The 7,997-nt window shown below is 41.8% G+C and overlaps 1 long non-coding RNA gene across 1 annotated transcript; it reads right to left on the bottom strand.

The window, feature by feature from the left end:
• Window positions 1–1,619: 1,619 nt before the first annotated feature.
• Window positions 1,620–3,225, bottom strand: LOC120711731. The gene is made up of 2 exons (XR_005690459.1): window positions 2,813–3,225; window positions 1,620–2,084 (listed from the first exon to the last, which is right to left on the bottom strand). It is a non-coding gene; the product is annotated as an uncharacterized LOC120711731 (long non-coding RNA).
• Between the last annotated feature and the right edge of the window lie 4,772 nt (window positions 3,226–7,997).

Below are 7,997 nucleotides of genomic sequence, written 5' to 3'. Positions count from 1 at the left end.
CATCTCTGAGCAACCAACCTAGTTCAAATTTAAATGTTTGTTGATTACTATCAGGTGATGCTCCTCCCATATTTAGCAGTAAAGGCGTGTGGTCTGATATATCCTTGGACAAGGCAATCACAGTGGATAGGGGAAACTTTTATTCCCATTCTGTGGCCATTAAAATTCTGTCCAATTTTTCATAAGTAGGGTTTGGTAAAGAGTTAGCCCATGTGAATTTTCGTCCAGACATTTCTAGTTCCCTTAAGTTTAAGCCATCAATAATCGCATTAAATAAGAAGGGCCCGCGGCTGTCATAATTGTCATTATTTTTGTCATATGGAGTTCTTAAAATATTAAAGTCGCCACCCACAAGGATAGGTAACTTTTCATGACTACACATGTTAACTAACTCTGTTAAAAACTGTTCTTTCAAATTATTTTGTGCTGGACCATAGACCACCACTAAAGCCCATTTGAAGCCATCCATTTTGTTGCACAAATGGAATTTAAGATCAATTCCTAAGAGAATCCCGCATGAGCATCCTCTAGGCTCCTTAACATGCCATAGAAAATCTCGTCCAACACACAAATTTTTAAGAAAAGGGGATGTAAAGTTCTTCGTACTAGTTTCTGATATAGTGATGAAACTGAGGTTATGTTCTTTCGTGAGATCCGAGATGAATTTGTGTTTTTTGGGTCTTTAAACCCATCACTGTTCCAAAAAACTCCTTTCATTATACAGAGTTTGGAATATGGATTTCTTGGCCCTTTTTACTCTTTTTGGATTTCGGTTTTGTTTTTGAAGCAATAAGATCAACTTGATCATTGCCCAAATCCATTACCTCCTCCATAATCTCCCCACACAAGTGATTAAGAATAAATTTATCCAACTCCTCTTCCTCGGCCAATTCCTTTTTCTCTTTTTCTAACACATTAGTTTTTTTTATCAACAACGTGTAAATCAAGCATCCTATCCAATTCTACTTTTTTCAAATGATCTATCAACCCATTTACACTAGTAACTATTACCTAAAAGGCTAAAACACAAAAGTGGTTATTGGTAATGGAAAGAACATATGTTTTGGATATGGGATATGAGGAATCTGTTGGAGAAGCTCTAACCTTTGCTCTAATTTCCGTGACAATTGTTGGAATGACTGGTAATACATTCTGGGATATAGGTATAGTAATCCAGATTTCAGCTGTTCTAGCTTTTCAAGTGCTGTCTATACACATCTAAAGCTAAAACTAGGTGCTTGAAAGTGAATCTTCTGTATTTGACCATTGCAATTTGTTTGTTCTTTTGTGCTGTCACTGTCTGTGAGCTCCGTTTGTTTTCTCTATAAAAGATTATTAAAAATCCCTAACTGCCGTTGTCTTCTCGCATCTCTCAGTCTCTAGCTCTCGTTGCCTAAATGCCTATTGCCTCTTCTACTACTACATCTTTTCTTTTTTAGATTTTTTTACCATCTTCCTATATGCTGTGCTGGCAGTCGAGTAATCCAACAAGTTTGTTAAGTGTCTGATGGATGTAAGAACGTGTCTTTACATCTTCGGATGAACGTTTGTAAGTGTGGTACATGAAGCCGGATACTATCCTTAATTTATCTAAAAAAACAAAGGAAAAGGAGTAATAATAAGAAGAGCGAGCAGCATATGCCATCATAAAACAGAGTCGGTGGTGGAACCATAAATGGACCAAATGTGTTTTGGAAACCTGCTGTGATTGAACCCCTTATTATTTTTCTTTGGTAGAACTTGTAATAATAGTTAGCAAATTTAAGAAGTTGTACACGTGTTTTCGCCTTTTCGGTGGCTGCTTGTTCGTGCGATGGATATGCTGCCTGTCGTTGTGTCTGGCTATGCTGTGATTTCTCTGCTTATTCTTGCAATGGTACTATGGTTGAACCTGTACACGTGTTCTCTTGTGCAATGGATATGCTGCTTATTTGCTTCATCAGGTTTTCACCTGCACTGCATGCATGTCTGCCTTGCTTGTTTGCTTGCCTCCTGCATGCATGCCTACCTTCTGTCCAGCCGTCAAGGCCTTCGGCAGGAGTAGTCAGGTAAGCAATTTCATTACCTGAGTGTTAGATGATGATCTGTAAAGCTTAAACAGTAAGCTTAACAGTGAATGTACAGTAAAGCAATTAATGAAGAAATAAATGAAGATAAGAGAACGGGATGTTTCCATCTCATACCTGTCCTGATCGGGGACGGGAACCGACCTAGGGATGTCGTTCCCCCCGGTAAGCAGCGACATAAGAGAAGGGATAGTACCCAGTTCAAGCAACTGATCATGCTTACGTTGCCATCACCGGGGAAGCACCACCGACATGCACACAGACATATACACAGGGGCTTCCCAAGGCCCTAGCCAGCTACAACAAGAAGAAGAACAGAGCAAGAAGAGGAAAGATGGGAGCTCAAGGGCAAAGGTACTAAACCTAATTGAGCTCCCTGTTTGTGGTTCCATTTGAGCTAGAGATCCTAGAACTTCTAACAGTGGCATCAAGAGCTAGGGTTAGCATCAATTGGAGCCCGGTTAGTGCTCTGTGCACTCAAATTGCACACATTTTTGCCTCTGTTAAGTCAAAATAATGCCCGAAATGATGTCATTTTGAGCTAGGGTTTTGAATTAAGCATGAGGATGGAGGGGAATCAAAGCAATTAAGCACTAATCCTAAGAAATTCCCCAAATCCCCAAATCAGGAACCCTAGCTACAGTGAAATCCCCAAATCCACACTGCACAAACCCTAACCCTAGAGAAAATCCCCAAATCCTAAGGAACTCTAACCCTAAGATGTAAAGTGGATGGTGGGGGCTTACCTAAAGGGCTGTCATGGCCATCGCCGTCGCCATGGCCGTCGGTAAAGGCGAGGGAAGGCTCAGGAGTTCGTCCCGAGCGGCCTCGCGGCCCACCACACCGGCCGCCGCCGACCCCACGCTCGTGCCTCGAGGCCACGATGGCCGGCCGCCGGCCGGATCAGGCGCCGCCGTGCCGGTCCTCACCGTGGCTCGCCGTTAAAGTACACGGGCGCGGCCGGCGGGTGCTTTAGGGCACCGTCGAGCTGCGCTCGACAGAGCTGCGCGCCACGCAACTCCGGCGGGCGGAGCTCCGCGGCGCCGCTCTCTCTCTTAGCGCCGGCGCTCCGCGCTGCCACCTGCTCGCCCGTCTCGCCTGCCATCGGGTGGAAAGAAGAGAGAGGTGGGGTGGGAGCAAAATAAGCTAGGGTTTTGGGGCAGGGGGGCGGCCGACGCGGGCGCCGCGGCGTCCGTCGGCTCGCGCGTGTTGGCCGCCACTCGGGTCGTGGCAGGCCGGCGGGCCCGGGCCCAGGTATTTGGGCCTGTGGCCTAGGTGGGGAGGCCGAGCGACCAAAAAAGGGCCGGGCCAAAATCAGCCTGGGTCAAAATATGATTTTTGGGCCAAATTCAATTAATGTTTTCTGGAAAATAAGAAAAAAATAGATATTGGGCTGCATAGTAGTGGGCTAAAAAGCTTTTGGGCTAAAATAATGTTGGTTTTTAGGTTATAAATATTGTTTTATCTTTAAGTATTACTATTATGATTGTTATCTCATGTTTAAATTTTAAAGATATATCATTTGGCTTTTAACAAATAATGATTAGAATGATAATTAGACTTGTTATGTGATGAAGTTCTCTCGTATTTATTTTATTTTATGATCTTTATATATGGCTATTACATGAAGATATTGATTTATGTGTTATAAGTAATGTTTTTATTAAGTAAGGCCAAAAATTATGGTAAATTTATGAATAATTAAGTTTTTGCTTAAATAATATTTCTTTTGGACCAAACCTTATGGAATTTTTCTCCATTCATGATTAATTACTTTTCTTAAGTTTATGGTTAAGCATTCTCATTATGTTTTAATGCTTCACTTTATTTCAACAGCATTTTATTATATTTATATTGCCTTACTACAATTTATGTTATCACTAAAAATTAAGAAGAAATTAAGAAGTAGTCTCCATTTAAAATTGGGATTATTTTCAGTAAAGTTTTAGATTAAGTTTTAAGTCTATTTGAGATATTTATTTGTAAGGTTTATGTCTCAATTATGATGATGAATTACTTTCATTATGAAATTAAGCTATCTGCCACATACTTATGTGCCACTTAAATTGAGGCTTAATAGTAAAGCATCTTATGACTCATAAGTATTATCAATTGTGTGAGCATGTTTTACTCACAAGAATTGATATGCCCATAAGTTAAGCATGAAACTTAAGACCCATTTTGGGAAGAATTAAGTAATGACATCTTTTAGTGGCCAATTTTCTAAGAAAGTATATAATGGGCCATATTTATTTGATGTCATTAATACTTTTGCTTACATTTGGAAAATGTGCATTCCATTGATAAGACCATTAAGGAATCATTTATTATAAAGATTGGGATGCACAAATTCTAATGATTAAGTGGCTTTGGCGTATAATTATCCCAGATTGGAATCAATCCAACAGGAAATTTTTTTATTCAAGATCAGAATTTTAATGGTGATTCGTGGTTGTATTCTAACCAAAGTTGTTTACAATCATGGATTATCATGATTTAATTCATTAGTATATTATTCTTAAGCCATGCATACTTAGTGAGTCCAATTTTGGACATAAATCTTAAAGCAGGCTTTTTGAATATTTTCTTAATTGAGCCACGAATAATGTTGATAATAATACTAAAGTAATATATGAGGACAAATTGAGTTTATTTTAATACGATGTCCTCTGATAAATGAAAATTTGCTTGAAAGAGTTTTGGCATACCATAACCAATTATATGACTTATGACTACATACTGAACAAAGTTGTTTGTAGCCACATGTCATTCTCAGCATGAAGATTATGATTAATTTTGTGACTCATGACTATATACTGATCAAAATTGTTTGTGGTCATATGTCACTAAGATTGATTGAGTTACTAAGTTGCGAGCTCTTAAGCGATTGTGGGCATAATCATAAACTAAGTTTCATTAGATTAAGCTAATACTGACTAATATTAATAGTGAGAAATTATATCAAGGCATATGGGTCATTTTCAATAAAATTTCCACTGCAAAAGGAATAATACTCTGATTAAGTGTGGCATACATTCATCATTATGGCCAAAGCTGATTGGCGAATGTGTGACTGCAAAATTTTGTTATTCCGGTTCATCTTCTGGCCAAAGCTGATTTTGGATCGGAGTAATGAAAGGAGTTTATATCTAATACTAAGTGTGGATTGTGTTTATCATTCTGGCAAAGCTGATTGATAAATACCTGTCCACAATACTTTTGTTGGTCTTAATCCACTTCTGGCCAAAGCTGATTTGGGTTATGATTCAACAAAAGAAGTTTTATGCACATAGTATTAAGTGTGGCTTGTACTTATTCTTCTGGCCAAAGCTGATGAATAAGTACTTGTTCACAAAATTCTATTATTCTTTTCCATTTCTGGTCAAAGCTGACTTAGACTGGTTCAATAGAAGAAATTTGTGCTGATGCTTGCTAAAGTATTCAATAAAGAATCACATGCCTCTAAAGATCAAAATAATGAGTGGCACTAAGCAATTAAATGAGAATAACTATGCCTCATAGAAAGAACATCTATTCATGGATATAAAATCAAACTTATAAATTATTCCTATTGATGATAAGCATTAATTAAGTCATAAGTTTTTAAGATCATTTCAGATACTACTGTCAGAAGTGAAGTGCTTTTACCCGCACATCATTGTTTATTAAGATCATAAATAAGACGACACATATAAGTGTCATAAGAAGTGAAGTTCTCATTAGAAAAGTTTTATAACAAAGATAATTATAAGAAACTAATGATTTTATTGTTCATCAATGTCTAATAGGAATATATTAAGATAAGCCACTTATGGACAAATATCAGAATCAGGGGAGCAATCCCTCAATTCTAGAGAAATGTTAGAATGAGGGGGAGTAATCCCCAAGATAAGTTATATATTAAAGAATAATATTGATTAGGAATACTTTTTGATGTTAATGGTGAGCTGTTTCCTTCATATCAATGAGGGTAAGATAAATGATATGCCTCTAGGCATGATTAAGCTCAAAGAAATAAGACTAAGATAATAAGATGAGTCTCTAAAGTAAGAAAATTCTAAGTTTTAAGAATTATATTCATGGAAAATTAGATTCTATTAATATAAAACTATATTTATCATATAAGTATACATTTATGTTACTCTTATATGTTAGAATAGGTTACAAACAAATAAATAAAGGTTCTTTGAAATATGGTACTATTGCATAGACCACATTTCGAGGGGGAGAGTGGAACCTTCATTAGGAAATTGGAAGGCATTTCAATATTTTTTCCACCTCTTTAAGTTAGGTAAGAATTAAACATTGAGAAAAATATTAGATAAGTTTATCATGTGTTAGTTTCGTATGTGTCATAAAATTGACAATGTTATTATTATTATGAACTATATGCTATCTTTAGAACTGAATACTATTTCAATATTAAATCTCACTACCAATGTCGCTGTCGTTGCCCTGACCCGGGGGTCCGGATCCCAACTAGTAAATGTTGCGTGTTTTCTCGTCCCAGATGTTGATGCAAGAGGCAACACAGTAACGCACGGGTTTATCCGGCCACGGGGCCGTACGTCCAGCAAAGGGGTGTGCGAGGGCACTGTATTATCTTGCACCCGGAGTGCTTGTAGTAGGGGGTACAAGCGAGGCGAGAGAGGGAGGGAGGCTCCCAAGTCTATGCTAGAAAGGGGGTTTGTGCGTAGTGAGTTGCGATGTTGGGGCTAGAAGCGAGTGCGTGTGCTCTGAGCAGTGTAAAGCCTAAAGAGCCCACCGACCACTTTAGGGAACCCCGCCTTCTCCTTTTATAGACACAAGGAGGGACGGGTACATGTACAGGGGGTCGCAGAAGTCGTCGTTTATCCCTGAGTCGTGGGGATATAATAGTCGAGTACTGTGGGAAGTACACTGTGGGGTATGGCGTCGGGCGTGGTGGTCATCCTGGGCGTTGTCCTTGACCTCGCGGAGATCGCGCCGGCGTCCTATCAACCCCAGCACGCGGCGTGGTCGTCGTCGCTGTAGGATGTTCAGTCCTCCAGATGTGGCGTTCCGTGGGCCCTGCAGGCTAGGATCCTGCGTGCCCCAGTGGTGGCGGGGCACGCGGCGGTCCCGGACCCCCCTGGATAAAGTGCCGGTATGCGCACTAAGGAGGTCCGAGGGTTGCGTGGGGGTCCCGGATCCCCCGAGGGGGAGGTCCGGGACCCCGGCTGCGTGTAGTGAGCGCCCCTCCTGGAGGGGCACGTAGTGTCGTCGGACCCCCTTCCCAAGCAGGAGGCGGCTCCGGAGTTGGCAGAATAGTATGGGAGCAGTGCCGAGCGCGTCTCGTCCCGCGTCGCAGGTCTCATAGTGTTGCCACAGCACCCGGGATGGCGGAGTAGTGACCGGATTTGGCGGATGGGACCCCGATCACAGCCACTGTGAGGAATGGCGGCCTGACGCCGTCCGTCCTGAGCACTGTGGAGGAGTAGTTGGCTTTTAATGCTTCCGTACGATGGGCGGGTGAGCAGTAGGGCCGTTTGTCCCTTATGCCGAGGGGTGGCCTCGAGCGAGGCAGAGATGATTTGCCTGCTCGAGGGTAGGTTCGCTACCCTCGAGCGAGGCGGAGGTGGTTTGCCCGCTCGAGGGTAGGTTCGCTACCCTCGAGCGAGGCGGAGGTGCGGGGCAAGGTCGAGGGGTCTTGACGGGAGCCCTCGAGCGAGGCAGAGATTGTCCCATGGGCCCGAGGGGGATGCGAATGGGTCGCATGCTGGGCTCCTTTGAGTCCTTTACTTTCTTCCGGGTTGGCAGGAGGTCGTGGGCCTTCACGGGCCCAGTTGCCTTAACATGTGTTTGCGTTTTTCAGGGTGATCTTAGTACCCCGATTAGGGTGTCCCTAATCGTGGTACCCGTCAGTAGCCCCCGAGGCTTTGGTCGAGTCAAGGGATTTGGCCAAAGGGTATT

Source organism: Panicum virgatum, chromosome 6K (genome assembly GCF_016808335.1).
Source record: "Panicum virgatum strain AP13 chromosome 6K, P.virgatum_v5, whole genome shotgun sequence".
Lineage (NCBI taxonomy): Eukaryota > Viridiplantae > Streptophyta > Magnoliopsida > Poales > Poaceae > Panicum > Panicum virgatum.
The sequence above is the reverse complement of the archived record's forward strand: the minus strand, read 5'-3'. Positions and strand labels throughout refer to the sequence as shown.